An 18321-nucleotide genomic window follows, 5' to 3' on the forward strand; every position below is an offset into this window, starting at 1 on the left:
ATGCGCTGGCAGAGTTTGTTGAAATGGCGATGCAGGTGATCAGGGCTTCGGAGCTTGCAGCGCGACACTGCGGGCAGGGCTTTGTGCAGAGCCGGTACCACGTCCAAAGGTTCCCACGATGGCTTGTTAATGAGTGAGTAAGTATAATGGGGCTTAAAAGATCAAGATCTGTTTTGTTCTTTTATGCCTCACTATGCTTATCATTAACCAGCACTGATCAGACAGGATTGTTGATTGGTCGGGCAGAACATAGAATGTGGTGACTTATCGCAGCTAGGATATTGACTGTACTACTTTTGCATTAATGAAAATCACCCCGTGTCTGCTCCTGGCAAACCGATGATCGTGTACTATTTTCTGTTGTTCAGGAGTGGAAAGGTAGCAGAAAATCAAAAAGCGTCACTTGCAGAGTTTCTGAAGCATTTGAGCCTGAAATCAACAGAATTTCAGTTGGGCGAATTCCAAAAGCGCTCTTAAGAAACACATGGGCCACTATTCCAAAAGACCTCAACATGGGGTCAACACGGCACCTTCAAAGATGTCGATGATTATCGATAGAGTTTCAACAGCGTATGTTGACACATCTGATCCGAATTTCTATAGACTCCCAACATGCATTTTTGTAAGGGCTTGCACCTTTAATTTCACCGCCTGCATGGCTTACCTGTACATAACAGATGTTATGGTAATCGGCCTGTAGGATTTTATCTGCATCCTCTCTTCTTTCCCTTTTTAAATCAAATTCTTTTACTCTGCCGCCAGCTGTCCGGAATTTGCTTATTCGTTATGACGGTTTCCAGAGCTTTTAACAATGTTTCCTTACTTTTTGGACCGAGTTCATTAATCAGCTTGATCGGAATTCCATCTATTCCTGTAGATGTGTTTTTAGGAATATTTTTTCTGCCTTTTTCCAGTTTAGATTGGTCAGTTCTAAGCTGCTTTGTATTCTGCTACCTTGTGTTGCTTCCTGATTTGCGGAGATTACCCTATCGTCGCTCTTAAATGACTCGGCTATAACTGATGTAATGTAGTTAACTGCGTTGTCTCCTTGTTATCCTTTTTCCTTGTTATCTTGAATCCGATCCTGCTTTCTTTGATTCTTCTTCCCTAGCCAGCTTATATGGTTCCATAATTTTCTTGCTTCGCCTCTAGAGGCATCGTGTTTGTCAGCCATCCAGCGATCGGTGGACTGCTTTGTTTTACTTTGGACGAGGGCCTGTACCTCATGTTTCTTTTGTCGATATGATTCCCATTTTTGGTCGATTTCCTCCTGAGATACCTGTGCTTTCTTTGCCAATCGGTGTTCCCTTGAAGCAGCCCGTCGTTGTTCAATAGCTTCCCTTTTGTCTAAGTTCCATTTCTCTTTTCATCAAGGGCCCCATCTGCAGACTAATACGTTTATGATCACTTCCCAGACTACACTCCCCTTCTTCGTCTATTTCCATTTTTGTGACCTTGCTATAAATTTCCTGCGACATTAGACAATAGTCAATGGTCGTCTGCCTGTTGCGGAATTCCCACGTGATTTGGCCTTCACATTTTGTTTCCCTATTTACTATAACTAGATCGTGTCGCTCGCAGAAATCTAGCATTAGCTTCCCGTTACAATCCGTGTATCCATCCAGATCGTCGATGCGGCCGTTCATGTCCCCCAGCAGAATAATATTGGCCCCGTTTCCAAGCTGGCTTATATCGTCACTGAGACATTGAACAAGATTCCTGTTTTCTTGCCTGCATTGATGTCCTGTTCCTAAATAAACTACCCCTAGCCATGTCCTTATGCCGGCAATGGTTCCTGAAACCCAGATATGTTCTTTACAAGATGATTTAATCCTTTGCCAATTTGTTCCCTGGTGTATCAACATACCTACCCCTCCACCCTTTCTTTCCGTTCTCGTTCTCTTGCACCCTTCCCAGACGTAGCCTTCTATAAACGGCGGATCTTCTAGATCCCTGAGATGAGTCTCGCAAAAAGCGTACACACCTATTTTGTCATCCTTCAACTGCTGTTCTATCTCTAGCCATTTCGCTCTTTTCCTACCTCCTTGCATGTTTATGCAGCTGATCCTAGTGTTAAATTTCTTTTTTGTACTTTTTTTTCTTGACCTACTCTTTGCCATTTTTGGGGGCTCAGCCTCCATTATTATACTTTCTTCTGCTTCACTTCTAACTACCTCTGTGCACGGAGTCCTCGCGGACCCCCTAAAAAAGCTACAGCCCTGCCTGCCAAGCGCCAGCCGATCTCTGCTTCGACCCTCCTGTTAAAATGAATGCCATCTCGCTGAAAAGCCCTACCAAAAGCTGCTTTATGTACCTCCCTGTTTACCTCAACCACTTCGAAACGCTTCTCCAGGCTTAACTTTCTTGTGTCCTGATTAACTGTCACCACGTCCTTTTCCATCTTTCCGTTCAATCCTAGCACCTCTGGTACTGTGCATACAACTATCTCTGTCTGCTGTGCTATCTCCCTGATCTCGTCAACTCCCTTAGCTAAACTTTCCACCACTCCTGCAGCGTCACCATTTAGGACATCGTTTAGACCCGCGGCTACTATTACCATACTGCGCTCTGCGGAATTCTTCAACAGCCTATTTTTACTCTCTTTTAGCACAGCCCTCATTGTGCTCCCTAGGAAGGCTCCAACCAAAACTCTCTTATCATCCCTTACACGTTCCAAGATATCTCGCTTGCACCTGTTCATGTTAGAATCTCCGGCGATAAGCACCTGGGCCTTCTCTCTCCCTCTCCCAAATGTTGGCTCCTGCTTTCGGTTATCTGTGTCCTTATCTCTGGGATTTTCATTCTTCCTTACTTCTTCCTTTTTTTCCGGCGTCTTAGCTGCTTCTAAATAACTCTGACGGTTCGGATCCGCCTGACCTACTTTGCTTATGCCTTCCATGCCAGTGCTGGCCCCAGCCACGTGGCCCGCATTGGAATGTTCGTCCTTGTTGGTTCCAAGGACAAAGTCGGCCCCTTTCTTTTCAATTTGAGTAAGCTGTCCAAGCAGTTTCTGATTTTCCGTCCTTAGCAAACGTACTTCATTTTCTAAATCCTCCACACGAGACACTAAACTCCCCTTTCCCAGCCTCGGCGGCCGCTTTTCGCTGCAGGCGAAAAGCAAGGCGCCCGTGTGCTGTGCGATGTCAGTGCACGTTAAAGAACCCCAGGTGGTCGAAATTTCCGGAGTCCTCCACTACGGCGTCTCTCATAGCCTGAAGTTGCTTTGGGACGTTAAACCCCACAAACGAAACCAAACCAAACCTTTCTTGATCAAATCTATCTAGACGTGCATTCAGTACGCAACACCGACACAAAAAGTCGCTGCCTTCAGCTTCACCTACAGAGTCAAAACCCGTTTCTTTGAGGTTAACCTGCGCCTCACACTGAGTACACTTTACCTTCTTTTGATTGCACATCTTAAGCGCTCATCGACTGAACTATAACTATTGCGAATTCTCAGAATAAACAAATTGCCAAAAGAAGGCACAAGAAACGACTAGCAAACACGCGTTAAAAACCAATTTTGCGAATGCCAATAGCCTAGAAAGAAAAATATTTATCTAAACAAGATAGCTAAATATTGAACGCCAGGAAAAAATAGCTGCCGGCACGAAAAACCAGGCCGCTGGGAACTAGAGCTAAAATCTATTCTTTAGGCTGCACCTAACCTAACTAGCTGAAAACGAAAACGAAATAAAGTTAATAAAAGAAAGAACTCATCTATTTGACGCTTCGGAAGCTTCGGAAGGAGCGATGGAACACGCGTCCGCACACACTGCTGTCAACTGTCAACTCACAACACCTGTGGCGCTCATGGCGGAGAGAGCGGGAGTTAGGCCGCCGTTCATGCGCACCGCCGTCTCTCACGGACGGCGCGAATTGGTCGCCCAGTTGTGAGGCGTGACGTCATAACACCTGTGGCGCTCCTGGCGGAGAGAGCGGGAGTTAAGCCGCCGTTCATGCGCACCGCCGCCTCTCACTCACGCACGGCGCGAGTTGGTCGCCCAGCTTTGAGGCGTGACGTCACACAGAGGTCATGCGATAGGTTATTTCATGTGCACCGCCGTCGCACCGCAAAGGCTTGAAAGCGAAAGTATTGCGAAAGCAATAAAAGGACGCCGGCTGGCAATGGCATGTGAAACCACAGTTGGCTGGTCTGTTCTAGTCTAGATCCTTAAGCTGTCTCGTCCTTCGCTCCTGAGGTCATCAGCCTACAATGTATTCGGCCCTTGTTCCTTTTTGCATAATGCCAGCCTTGCCTTGAGCCCAAGTAGCATTTAGCTTCTGAGGCATTGTTTTGATATGATAGCTTAAAGACTTCGTTTTCCAGAAAAACCAGCAACAACGGCAATATTGATGTGAGCGAAAAATCATGGGCATGCCTCTGGCAGGTGAGAAGGCCGTGCACTGACTGGTCAGCAGGTTGTCTGTCGCCACGAAGCCACAAGACATGGCCGACTTGGCAGGAACTCCTGACTCCAGCAGCTCCTTTGAGATGGAGGGGGAAATGAGAATCGGACCCACCGGAAGCCTTCTATACTGTAACAAGAAGCTCCCATTGATGGCGCTAGCTACAACAGCGATGCATCGTATCCTCATCGATCGGAGCAGCCAGCTGGGAGCCCCGACCGAGTGCCGTGCGCCTAGTGGAGTGGTTGGCAGCCACTGTCTCTCTCCTCACACAGAGCAGACAAATGACGTTTCATGGCATCTTTTCTCTAGCTGCAACGCAGCAGGCCCACATCTGTATTCCTCGTAACCACACCTGTGTAGCCTAGACTAATTGAACCTGTTATGCCCATTTACAAACTCCTCGAGTAATTTATCCATACTAAACAGGTATGAAACCAATAACGCGTCAAGCACATTACTCATATGCAATGCAGGCACGTTCTTGGTTTAAGCAGGTCTTTTTAGCTATGGCTGTTGGTGTTTCACGTAATGTGGTAGCTCACGAGTATAAACTAATGAGTAGGTGTGGGATGATAGTGTCACAAATTCAGGAATTGGTGATTCAGCGAGTTTTAAAGTATTGAGGATCTGCAGGGGAAGCCATTAAAACTGTCGCATTAGGGCTGATGTCTTCCAGGTCATTTCTTGCTTTTTTTAAGGTTTGATTTTTTTTTATTTTTGAGGAAATATGCTAAAGTGAACCTGTAAAGGTAATTATTGTCATATTGTAATGCAGTACATTTCTAGGATTTTCTTTGTTGGTATTCAAGTCAAATTTGAAATGCCTCTGCATGCACCCTTTTTTTACAAATTTCTCAAAATTGCTTTTCGCAGTCTATTTGGACATCACCTCACGGCCTACTCTTAGCTGCACCCTACTGACATAAACTCGGCCATCTGGGACCAAATGATGCAGGCGAAATGGGCCACAGTGGGGAATGGTTGCGACATTTTCTTTACTTTTCTCATCGGCGTGTGTCGAATTGAAGGGAAAGGAGGGGAATTATTTTTTACCTTCATCTGTGTTAATCATCATCATCATCATCATCATCAGCCTGATTATACCCACTGCAGGGCGAAGGCCTCTCCCATATTTCTCCACTTAACCCGGTTCTGTGCTAGCTGCATCCACTTGACCCCTGCGAACTTCTTAATCTCATCCGCCCACCTAACTTTCTGCCTCCCCCTGCTACGCTTTCCTTCCCTTGGAATCCAGTTTGTTACCCTCAGCGACCATCGGTTATCCTCTCTTCGCACTACATGTCCTGCCCATGTCCATTTCTTCTTCTTAATTTCCACTAGAATGTCGTTAACTTGAGTTATTTCTCTGACCCACTCTGCACGCTTTCTATCTCTTAATGTTACCCCTACCATTTTTCGTTCCATAGCTCTTTGGGTTGTCCTCAACTTAAGTAGAACTCTCTTGGTTAGCCTCCACGTTTCAGCCCCATAGGTGAGTACAGGCAAGATGCAACTGTTGTACACTTTCCTCTTGAGCGATACCGGTAAGCTGCTAGTCATAATCTGCGAGTGCTTGCCAAATGCGCTCCATCCCAATCTTATTCTTCTTGATATTTCCTTTTCATGGTCTGGATCTGCGGTTACTACCTGTCCTAAGTAGACATATTCGCCTACTTTTTCCAGTATTTCGCTACCTAATGTAAACTGCTGTTCCTTCCCGAGGCTGTTGAACATTACCTTAGTCTTCTGCATATTGATTTTCAAGCCTATCATTCTACTTTTTCTGTCTAGGTCATCAATCATTATTTGCAGTTCATCCCCCGAGTTGCTTAGCAAGGCAATGTCATCAGCAAATCGCAGATTACTGAGGTATTCTCCATCTACCCTTATCCCTAACTGCTCCCATTCCAAGTCTCTGAATACTTCCTCTAAACAAGCTGTGAATAGTACTGGGGAGATTGTGTCTCCTTGCCTAACACCTTTCTTTATGGGAATTTTATTGCTTTCTTTATGTAGAACTATGGTTGCTGTGCAGCCACTATATATATCTTCCAGCACTTTCACGTACGTCTCGTCTACCCCCTGATTTCGCAATGCCTGCATCACCGCCGAGGTTTCAACTGAGTCAAATGCTTTTTCGTAATCAATGAATGCTATGTATAAGGGTTGGTTATATTCCGAGCATTTTTCTATCACCTGATTGATGGTATGGATATGATCGATAGTAGAGTACCGTTTCCGAAACCCTGCTTGATCCTTTGCTTGATTGTAGTCTAAGGTTGTCCTGATCCTATTGGCGATTACCTTAGTAAATACCTTATACGTAACAGACAGTAAGCTGATTGGTCTGTAATTTTTAAGGTCCTTAGAGTCCCCTTTCTTGTGAATGAGGATAATGTTTGCATTCTTCCATGCTTCCGGTACCGTCGATGACACCAGGCACTGCGTATACAGGGTGGCCAGTTTTTCTAGCACGATATCCCCCCCGTCCTTTAGCAAATCTGTAGTTATCTGATCCTCTCCAGCTGATTTCCCCCTTTTCATAGTTTCTAGTGCTTTCTTGACCTCGTCCTTCGTCACTGGTGGAACGTCTGACTGTTTTTCCCTACCGCCAATCTCACTACGGTCCTGACTACTTCGGCTACTGTAGAGATCTGTATAGAACTCCTCGGCTACTTTGACTATCTTGTCCATATTAGTGATGACGTTGCCCGCCTTGTCCCTTATCGCATACATCTGGTTTTTGCCTATGCCCAATTTCTTCTTTACCGCTTTAAGGCTTCCCCCGTTCTTTACAGCATGCTCAATTTTCTCCATGTTATACTTCCTTATATCGGCCACCTTGCGCTTATTGATTAGCTTTGATATCTCGGCCAATTCGATCTGGTCTGTTGGATTGGAAGCTTTCATACTCTGCCGTTTCTTAATCAAATCTTTCGTCTCCTTAGACAGCTTACCGGTACCCTCTTTAACTATCCTACCGCCTACTTCTACTGCGCACTCAGTAATGATATCTCTGAAATTATTGTTCATTGCCTCTAGGGTAATGTCGCCATCCTCAGTTAGAGCTGAAAACCTATTCTGTAGCGAGATTCTGAACTCTTCTGTCCTCCCCCTCACCGCTAATTCGTTGATGGGTTTCTTTCTTACTAATCTATTGCGTTCCTTCTTCAGATTTAGGCTAATTCGGGACCTCACCATCCTATGGTCACTACATCGAACTTTCCCGATTACCTCTACATCCTGCACAATGGCGGGGGTTGAACACATTATGAAGTCGATTTCATTTTTAGTCTCTCCGTTAGGACTTTTCCATGTCCATTTCCGGTTCTTCCGTTTGCTAAAGAAGGTATTCATGATTCGTAAGTTATTGCGCTCTGCAAACTCAACTAGTAACTCCCCCCTGCTATTCCTAGAACCAATGCCATAGTCACCTACTGCCTTGTCTCCTGCCTCTTTTTTCCCTACCTTGGCATTGAAGTCGCCCATTAGTACAGTATACTGCATCTTTACTTTTCGCATTGCCGATTCTACATCTTCATAGAAGCTTTCAACTGCCTGGTCATCATAACTACATGTAGGTGCATAGGCCTGTACAACCTTCAGTTTATACCGCTTATTAAGCCTAATTACGATGCCTGCAACCCTCTCATTAATGCTATAGAATTCATCTATATTGCCCGCTATATACTTATTGACAAGAAAACCTACCCCTAGTTGTCGCCTCTCTGGTAAACCTCGATAACACAGTACATGCCCATCCTTCAATACAGTATATGCCTCATTCGGCCTCCTAACCTCACTAAGCCCTATGACATCCCATTTCATGCCCTCTAGTTCCTCTAACAGCACTGCTAAACTAGCTTCACTAGCAAGGGTTCTAGCATTAAACGTTGCCAGGGTCAGTTTCCAATGGCGGCCTGTCCAGCGGAGCCAGGCTTTCTTAGCACCCCCTGCTGCGTCACAGGTCTGACCGCCGCCGTGGTCAGTTGTTCCGCAGCCGCTGGTGACTGAGGGCCGGGGTTTTATGGAGCTTATCATAGGAGGTTGTGGCCAATTACTGCACCAGGGTGGCCAACTCCTGTTCTGGTGAGGGAGTGCGTTGCCGGAGGTGTTCACCGGCATCAGGTCGCACCCCAAACCTGTATATGCAATTCCATCGACACGCGGATTTTTTTTTTTTTTTTTTTTTGTCATCCGGTGGAGAATTGCGCGGCACCGGGATTTGAACCCCGGTCCTCTTGCATGCGAGGCGGATGTTCTACCGCTACGCCACCGCTGCACCTACGCCACCGCTGCACCTGTGTTAATAAAAGGAGCTTAAAAATTTGTGTCGTGGAAATGAGTGAGGAAATACTAATCGTTAGTGCACCTTTTCTAGCCACAGCAAATACCTTTTCATTGTTCCTTTATTGAAGCTGAACTAGTTCGTTTATTATCACAGAAACGTATGCAGCTTTGTCCTCATCTATTTGTTCCATTTTTGTTGTGGTTTTCATGCAGCAGTTTTATAACAGCTTCATTCCTTTCGTGCACAGACAAGGGTAGGAAAATGAATGGCTCGTGACGACATGCATATGAAAAAAGCCAGAAATGATTGAAATCAAGTAAAGCATATGGAATTTTTTATTATAGTTGTTGTTTCACATGATATTCAGTGGAAAATTATTACTTAATCGTTTTTTACCTGAACGATTACGGTGGAAGTAGGAGAGACGGCAAATATATGTTAATAGAGAGATTCAAAGCTACAGCAGTGGCTGTCAAAACCTTGTTCTTCCGAGTATACTAATTCGGTTGTGCATAGCCGAAAATTGAGATTGCTCACAAGGGTCACCCCCAACCAAAGCGGAAATAGGTCTAATACCGCACGTGCCACTTGGAATGCGATTGAGTGGTGAGAGCAGCAGCTTTACCAGAACCCTTTAGTTCTCCTCTAGGAGCACCAAAAGGTTCTAGCCAGAGCCACTGTTAAAGGTATACTGCAGGGAATTTGCAACTTTATCTGAAATCGCTCAAATTGCATTCGGAAGATGCAGTTATCAAAAGCTGCTTTTATGCACTGCTTTGAGGTTATTGTACTGGCAGGTTATATTTTCTAGAAGATTGCTGTAAAGGTGTGAACTTTCCTATGAACTAGTGCTAGGTAGTTTATAATGATAAATTATGTACAACTCTGAAAATTTTGTTAAGCAAAAGTTGTAAAGATCTGCACTAACACGATAAGTACAAACCATCTTCTCTTGGTCACGTGTCAGTATATGTTGTGCTTCCGAGGCTCCTGTATTGTGCTCTTTCTGTGATGGGTTCCTTGCGACATAGGCAAGTGGCTTTGCCTTATGAGTGACCTTAAAGCAACTCACACTTCCATTAGTTTGCACTTGTACAATCATGCACAAGAGATGAATTATAGGGCCATGCAGCACTACACATCTTGCATCTACTGCACACCTAATATGGGAAGCATGGGAGTGCTGGCAGCAATCTCTCTGTTGTGCTTTTCTCACTACGACGTTTTTTTATACCGTCCTCAACAGTTGAAAAAGCAGCTTAGTTGATGCAGAGAATTTTCGGATAATGATTGGGTTTGTCCGCACATTCACGAAGCATGCTTGGGTAGAAATACAGGAAAATACTGAGTTTTCAGTATACACTAACTATCCTAAACGCATTTGCGAACTAACTGTAAACTTCCTTTATCGGTATTTGTTTTTGGCAGATTCACAAAGTGCCTTAAATCTGTGTAGGTGGTTCCTTCACATTCACATTCAAGGGACCAACAGACCAAAATGTGTCATAAATATGATGGAAATGGCAAGCTCTTGCCTTGTAATTGAGGACAGCGGTATAGGGAGCAAAACGATTTATTTATCACTGAAAATCTTATAAATGAGCTAGAGTGTTATATTGCTGTGAAACCTTGCCGTTACCGGTGCATCCCACCATATGACCACATCTCGGTGAAATATTAGGGTGCACTTGATTTTTTCTTCTTCTTTCACGAGTGTTAATGTTCTATTTTAGTTTATGCACTCTGGCCAGCACTCTGCTGATTATAAATGCTCCCTTCACTTCGCCAGTGAAGTGTGTCTAGCGTCTGTCACTCAGTCGAACCACAATGTTTTGCATTTCTTGGCTGAAATGGCGCCCGCGGTCACTTAATGCTTGCATAGACTTGGGCATTTGTCAAATTGTCATAATGGTTAGGTGCGGGAACTCATATACATATATTTTATTCTATTCTGTAAAATAATGACTGTCTGGCAGCAGAGCTTTCTTTTCGTATTAGCTTTCAATACATCCTTTTTGCCAGCCTGTGATTGACATTGTGCTCATTTTTCATGGTTTCCTGCTTCTTCATGCAAAAAATAGAACAGTAATATACTAATGAAAATATTCTTGGTAAAAACTTTTCTACACCATTTCTAACAAAAATTTCATAGAATGATTACCTTAGAAGTATGTTTTTCGTTATGCCGAAAAGTATAGGTGTTTAAACTGTTGTAAGGTGCACGAAATGCACTCCCTTTGCAAAGCCATTGTTTTTGCACGTTGCAGCCGTAAAAAGTTTGCAGTCTGCAGTTCTCGTAGGACGTAAATTCACTAAGTTAGGTGTAAACAAAAAAAAAAATGAGAGGTAAAATCAGCTGAGGAGGAATAACTCGAAAGCCCATCATATTCTCCACTGTAGCCATAGAAAAAAGTCTAGCTCTTTCGCACAATGACACAGCTAGGCAGCTCCCAATGACTTTATTAACAACTGGCTGTTTGTGTCAAAGGAACACCTTTGTTCATAATACAGTGTGCATTAAAAAACGTTTTGCTTCTTGTCCTGTAACTCATTACATGATGGAACTGAAAGAATTTAGATTTCAAATAACGCTTAGAAATGAGCTCAGTCCTACTTCACACATTTTTATTCAGTCTTCACTGGTGGCAGCACGCTAACTGTGACTGGTGCATCTGTTGACTAAACTATCGGTGAACTGCAGTTGATGATTTAATTTATTCTAGGAAGCAGCTCAATGGCACAAAGTTGGTACTGTGGGGTGCACGAGGTCAACCAACAACTTTTGATGTACAGACTGATGTACAGACGTCAGCACGTTTGCCCGGAGTGCTCGAACACCAACCTGTCGCACAAAGAAAATGAAATTTTTGAGCAGGGGCTCAATTCTAGGAACAATGATGGTGCTATAATGAAGGTGCATAGGCATACTATTTGCACTGAGAACTACACTTTCGCACTAATAGAGTAGCTCAGACAAATTTGCACTTTGTTCGCTCCGCAGCACACCTCTCGAGCATTGTAGACGTGCCGACGACTGCACTAGCGGTGAAAGTGTGCTGCTATTGCTAGGGGGAAGGACTATACTACCAAGGCACAGCAGAAGCCAAATATTATAGTGATTATTATTATTATGCTATTATGAATCAAATCATACACGAATACCCAGGTACAGATGCAGATCTGCTAAGCGAACTCCGAAGCAGATATCTCAATACCGGTAGCAACCCCAATGCCACCTACGAGTACAAAGGGGTTCCTAATGAAGACTTAGACAGAGATCGTGGAAGCGGAAATTTGGGGTGCGATTGGCCATTTACGTACTACCTCGGCGCCAGGGCCAGATGGCGTAACCAATAAAATGTTAAGAAACTTGGACCTAAAGTCACTCTCAGCAATTAACGACTTAATGTATGAATATTGGAACAAGGGTGAACTTCTGCAGATATGGAAACACGCGAAGGTTGTCTTTCTTCCTAAACCCAAAAAGAAACTAAGCATAGAGAACTTAAGGCACATATATCTTACGTTGTGATTAGATAAACTTATGGAACATGTTATTCTAAATAGGCTTTAAAACTACGCGGAAGAGAATGACCTTCTGCCCAGCACAATGACTGGCTTCAAAAGTCAACTCTCTACTCAGGACATAATGCTTCAGTTGCATGCAGAAGTGATAGATCCCCCTAACAAAACCGAAACGAAAGCGATTCTTGCCTTGGATCTGGAAATAGCCTTCGACAATGTCTCTCATTAAGTCATTCTCCAAACCCTCTCCAACTTAAACGCGGGGAACAAAACCTTTCATTACATTCGTTCCTTTCTCTCGGGAAGGACTGCGGAGCTAAGTGTCGCAGGAGTTAGATCGGACAAAATAGCAATAGGAGACAGAGGAACCCCGCAGGGATCAGTCCTCTCTCCCTTCTTATTCAACCTAGCAATGATAGGTCTGCCTCCCCAACTTGAAGAAATCCAAGGTCTTCAACATTCCCTATATGCTGACAATGTCACCTTGTGGGTAACAAAAGGTTCGGAAGCTCATATAGAGGAAACGCTTCAAGAAGCAGTGAATGTAGCCCAGTCATACGCTAACCAGGTTGGGCTGAAATGCTCGCAACCTAAGACTGAACTACTAGCAGTCAGAAGGAAAACGCAAGTAAAAGTAAAAGTCTGCCTGCACGGACTACCCATACCTATGGTCGATAATATTAGAGTACTCGGGCTCTACATCCAGAGCAATAGGAAGAGCAATGTTACTGTCAACAAGCTGGAAATGACTGTACAACAAATCATTAGACTAATACACAGAGTAACGGCAAGTAAGAGTCTGACATTTGTCATCTTATGCATGCCTTTGTACTAAGTCGATTCACATACTCTGTCCCTTATCTCCGCCTCAGTCAGTCTGACAAGGAGAAATTAGACAGACTCATTAGAAGCACCTAAAAGGCTGGGCTAGGCCTACCCAGAAACAATTCAACCGAAAAACTTCTCTCACTTGGGATACACAACACTGTAGAGGAGCTGATCGCAGCACATAAGACAGCATAGCTACAAACACTAACGAACTCTAAAGCAGGCAGACAAATTCTCAACCGCATGGGAATCAATGCCGAACCACTAGCCATCCACCCAGGACCACTACCAAGAGGAGTGCGGAACAAGTGTCTCCAAACATTTGCCAAAAAACATGCGTCCCTCCTTCCATCGAGGCAGGAGGAAAGCTAGAGCTAGGGCCCTAAACAGAAAATACCGAAATCACGATAGGGTGGTGTATACCGACGTCTCGGACTACAATATGGCTGAAGGTGCCGTAGCCATCTGTGTAATTAAGCAGTACAGTAACGTCAGTAAATGCGTATCAGCCACTTCGGTCAAAGTCCGCTACTCGGACCAGGCAGAAGAAGCCGCAATCGCTTTAGCCATCGCTAAAACAGATGCGGACATAATTGCCACAGATTCAAAAACTGCCATACGTAACTTCTCGCGTAACAGAATATCCAATACTGCTAAAAACAGCCTCGCGGATATTAGACTAGACAGAGAGATAGAACTTGTATGGACACCTGCCCGCTCAGGGAACCGAGGCAATGAGGCTGCTCATCAACACGCTCGAGGTTCTGTCAGCCGAGCGGTGAGACCTAATGCCGAGGAACTTGAAATTGAAGGATTGCTCACATAAAGCGACCTACAGCGACATACAGGGGTTGCCCCCTCAAGGACAACCCCTGCCAGCATTCTAGTTCATCGGGACAGTTTGTCCATATGGTAACAGTAGCAACTAGTGTAGCTCCCTCATGGCTGCATGGGCAGCAAGAGCGCAAGTATGCTGCAAGGAAATACACTATCACGGTTAAAACATGCCAAAGTTAATACTTTTCTTGTTCGTGCACACTGGCTACAAGTTAATTACTTCTCCTCTATGGAAACAGTAATAGACTTGGTTTCATGCATTTTGCCTTGCTTAACTGATCAATATTATACCTTTACCAGACATTGCACTCCGGGCTGGTGGCAGAAATAAATGGATTAGTATATTGTGCCAATAAATTATTATTAAACTTTTACCACTTTATTTGCAAAAAAAAAAAACATTTTTGCAAATGTGTGTAACATGCAAGGCTGATTTTGTTGATGCCCGCATCACATTGACACAGATAAAGTAACATAGTGTGTAACAGTGAAAAAAGTGATTTCTAGTCTGTGTTTGTGCCTGGGGGGGGGGGGGGGCTTTGTTTCTGCTGCTGTCTGCAATCAAGACATGCGAGGCCGAGGACCTGGGTTTAGTTCCAGCCATAGTGGTCGTTGCATATCGATTAAGGTGAAATAAAAGACACACTTGCAATGTCAGTGCACACAAAGAACCTCAAATCAATGACATTAATGCAGAGCTGTCCGCTATGACGTCTCTTATAGGCAGTTTTTCTATATCACTTTCGGAAGGTGACACCATGTACCACACCGAAGGAGGAACAAAACTTTCTTTACTGACCAACTAAACGAAAAAGAAACAAAACTCGTGATTACCCTGGCCTTTAACACTGATGCTGAAGGAAAGATAGTGTATTCAGAGGCAGCAGCTGATGATGGAAATTTCCCCCGGGTATGGATATTCAATGAATGCTTGTTTTAATCTGAAAGTAAATTTCTAGAAGGAAAATGATTGATCAAGGGCGACATCTGCAGGTTTTGTTGATGCTATATGGCCAGTTCGGACATTGTGAGTACCCTTTCACTGTTATCTACTACCCTGCAAAACTAAGAAGCAAACAAGATAGCTTTGAAAAGTGCCACACTGCTGCAATACCTAAACAACAGCTGCAAGAGCTGTTTAAAGCCCCTTGCAAAATACACAAACTATTTTCACTACATGCACGGCGGAAGGTGTCTGCACGCAGTACAGGCACTCAGAAAAGTAATGTGTCAGCTTTTGGGGTTGAAGCACAGCTAAGGAAGGGTCCTACTTTTTTTTTGATGCAGGCCTTTGCTTAACCGAACGGTTTAAGTGGCGATCTTACCGAAATACAAGGCGTGCGATAGCATTTCGGAGCCGATTTGCATCTTAACGTTATGTAACAGAAAACTGCGTCTGAGAGCCACGACGGGTTTCATGACATGCACAAATAAACCGCATTTAATTGATTCGTGTGAAATGTGGATTTAATGGTTGGCTGGAACGTCTAGCACTGGCAGTACTTCGGGCACAGCAGGGTCGAATTACCAGCCGCAGGGCACAGCTTCAGCGCGAGCGAGATGGGCGCCGGAGACCAGCGATGGTGATGGTCTCCGCAAGTCTCCGATGGTCGATTTGCAAGACGACAGGAGCTCTTGAACTACTTCGGAAAGAAACACACGACCTCTGTCACTCAGTAGCTCGCGAGGGGCGCCGTGTCGAAGAATGAAGTGGTGCAGAAGAAAATGGGCTACCTCTCGGGCTGTCGCCGTGGAAAGTGCAGCAGTCTCGGCGTAACGAGTCAGGTGATCGACTGCGACGATGACCCATCGATTACCAGTAGCAGTGCATGGTAGCGGACCATAAAGGTTGATTCCACGCGATCAAACGGGCCAGCTGGACAAGGTAAAGGCTGGAGAGGGCCAGCGGGGTGACGAGGAATCTTGCGTTGTTGACAGGCGGTACAAGAGCGAATGTAGCGCCGTACGAAATTGTACATTCCCCGCCAGTAGTACCTCTGACGAATTCGATCATAGGTTTTGAGGACGCCGGCATGAGCGCTTTGAGGGTCAATGTGATGGTGGGCACAAACCTCGGAGCGGAGGTGGCGCGGAATGACAAGAAGCCACGTTCTGCCGTCTGAGTTGTAGTTCCTGCGGTAGAGAAGGCCGTCCCGAATGGCGAAATGGGAGGCCTGTCGGCGGAGTGCCCGAGGATGCGTAGCCGCGGAAGTAGTGCCAAGGATATCCAGCAGGTTAGAAACCCAAGGATCTTGTCGTTGCTCGAAAGGCATATCCTCAATGGTGAGTGCTGACAAGAATGCTTGAGGAGGGGACGATGAGTTAGGCGAGCGCACCGGTGACCGAGAAAGAGCGTCGGCGTCAGAGTGCTTGCGGCCAGAGCGGTACACTACACGGATGTCGTATTCCTGAAGCCTGAGAGCCCAGCGCCCGAGACGGCCAGACGGATCCTTGAGAGACGCGAGCCAGCAGAGAGCGTGATGATCTGTAACTACCTCGAAGGAGTGACCGTATAAGTAAGGGCGGAACTTCGTTACAGCCCACACGATTGCTAAGCACTCCTTTTCGGTAACGGAGTAGTTGGACTCGGCTTTGGTGAGAGCACGGCTTGCGTAGGCGACAACGTATTCGGAGAAGCCAGGCTTGCGCTGGGCAAGGACGGCGCCGAGGCCGACACCACTGGCATCGGTGTGAAGTTTTGTAGGTGCAGTAGGGTCGTAATGGCGAAGGATTGGTGGTGACGTCAGAACATTGCGCAGTGTCGCGAATGCATCATCGCAGGCTGGCGACCAAGAGGAGAGGTTAGGGGTGCCTTTCAAGAGCTGTGTAAGGGGGGCTATGATGGTTGCGAAATTCCGAACAAAACGACGAAAGTACGAGCAGAGGCCCACGAAGCTTCGCAGTTGTTTCAAAGTGGTCGGTTTCGGAAAGTCAGCGACGGCGCGCAGCTTCTCAGGATCAGGCAGAACGCCATCTTTACACACAACATGTCCGAGTATTGTGAGCTGGCGGGCACCAAAGCGGCACTTTTTGAGGTTCCGTTGAAGACCGGCGCGGGTTAGGCAGGTGAAGACCTGGCGAAGTCGAGTCAGGTGGGTCGGGAAGTCGGTTGAAAAGACGATGATATCATCGAGGTAGCATAAACAGATGTTCCATCTCAGGCCGCGCAGTACAGTGTCCATCATTCTTTCAAATGTGGCTGGGGCGTTACAGAGTCCGAATGGCATAACATTAAATTCGTATAGTCCGTCTGGAGTAATAAAAGCGGTCTTAGGACGATCCGCCTCTGCCATGGGCACCTGCCAATACCCGGAGCGTAAATCGAGTGAGGAAAAGAATTCTGCGCCTTGCAAACAGTCTAGGGCATCGTCGATTCGTGGGAGGGGGTACACATCACGACGAGTGATTTTGTTGAGGCGGCGATAATCAACACAAAATCGTATGGAGCCATCCTTCTTTTTAACTAGGACCACAGGAGACGACCATGGGCTACAGGATTCTCTAATTACTCCGCGTTGCAGCATGTCATCGACTTGTTGGGCAAAAACACGGCGCTCAGTCGGGGACACCCGATACGGCCGCTGATGGAGAGGTGGGTGAGCGCCAGTGTCGATGAGGTGGGAAACGGTCGTCGTGCGGCCCAAGGAAAATTGCGGAATGTCGAAGGAGGCGCGGAATTGGTGTAGAAGGTCAAGAAGTTGCTCGCGGTGGCGCGGTTCTAGAGCGCTGTCCACGGAATGGTCAAAAAGGTCCCGCTGTAGCGGATCTGAAGCCACACGAGTTGGAGTCAAGGCGTCAACTTGGCAAACAGGGAATGACACATCAACAAAGGTGAACAGAAGGTCCACGGGCTCGATGCGGCCGAGGCACTCCCCTTCGATCAACATAGCGGGAGACGGAAGAGGATTGGCTACCAGAAGTGTGCTAGCGCTGTTTTTCATGTCAAGGACGGCAAACGGCAGCGGTAAGTGGCGGCGGCGGCAGACAACGTTAGAGGGCACAAAGAGGACTGTCGCAGCGGTGGTAAAAGAGGCAGTGAGGGGAACCAGAACAGCGCTAACGGGTGGGATGGTTGTGTCATGTGCTACGAGGAGTTTGGTCGCAAAACGAGGACACGGCTCGTGGAGCAGGGCATCAGACGGTGCATCACTCGATTCAATGAGCTCTACTTGAGGACTGGCGCAGTCAATGATAGCATGATGCTGGGACAGGAAATCCCAGCCGAGAATGACGTCATGAGAACATGTGGGGAGAACGACGAATTCGATGATGTACAAGGCTGCAGCAATGACGACGCGAGCAGTGCAGATAGCTGTCGGCTGTATACTGTGAGCGGATGCGGTACGAAGCGATACTCCCTCGAGAGGCGTAGTCACCTTTCGGATGGAGCGGCAGAGTTTTTGGCTGATAACTGATACAGCGGCACC

At 45.9% G+C, this 18321-nt stretch overlaps 1 protein-coding gene across 1 annotated transcript in view; it reads right to left on the reverse strand.

The window, feature by feature from the left end:
- The window catches only part of LOC146194272 (uncharacterized), a 119963-nt gene that overhangs the window by 72520 nt on the left and 29122 nt on the right, over nucleotides 1-18321 (reverse strand). The gene's annotated exons all lie outside the window — the stretch shown is intronic.

This window comes from Amblyomma maculatum, chromosome 3 (assembly GCF_055883805.1).
Source record: "Amblyomma maculatum isolate TAMU_Amacu chromosome 3, ASM5588380v1, whole genome shotgun sequence".
Lineage (NCBI taxonomy): Eukaryota > Metazoa > Arthropoda > Arachnida > Ixodida > Ixodidae > Amblyomma > Amblyomma maculatum.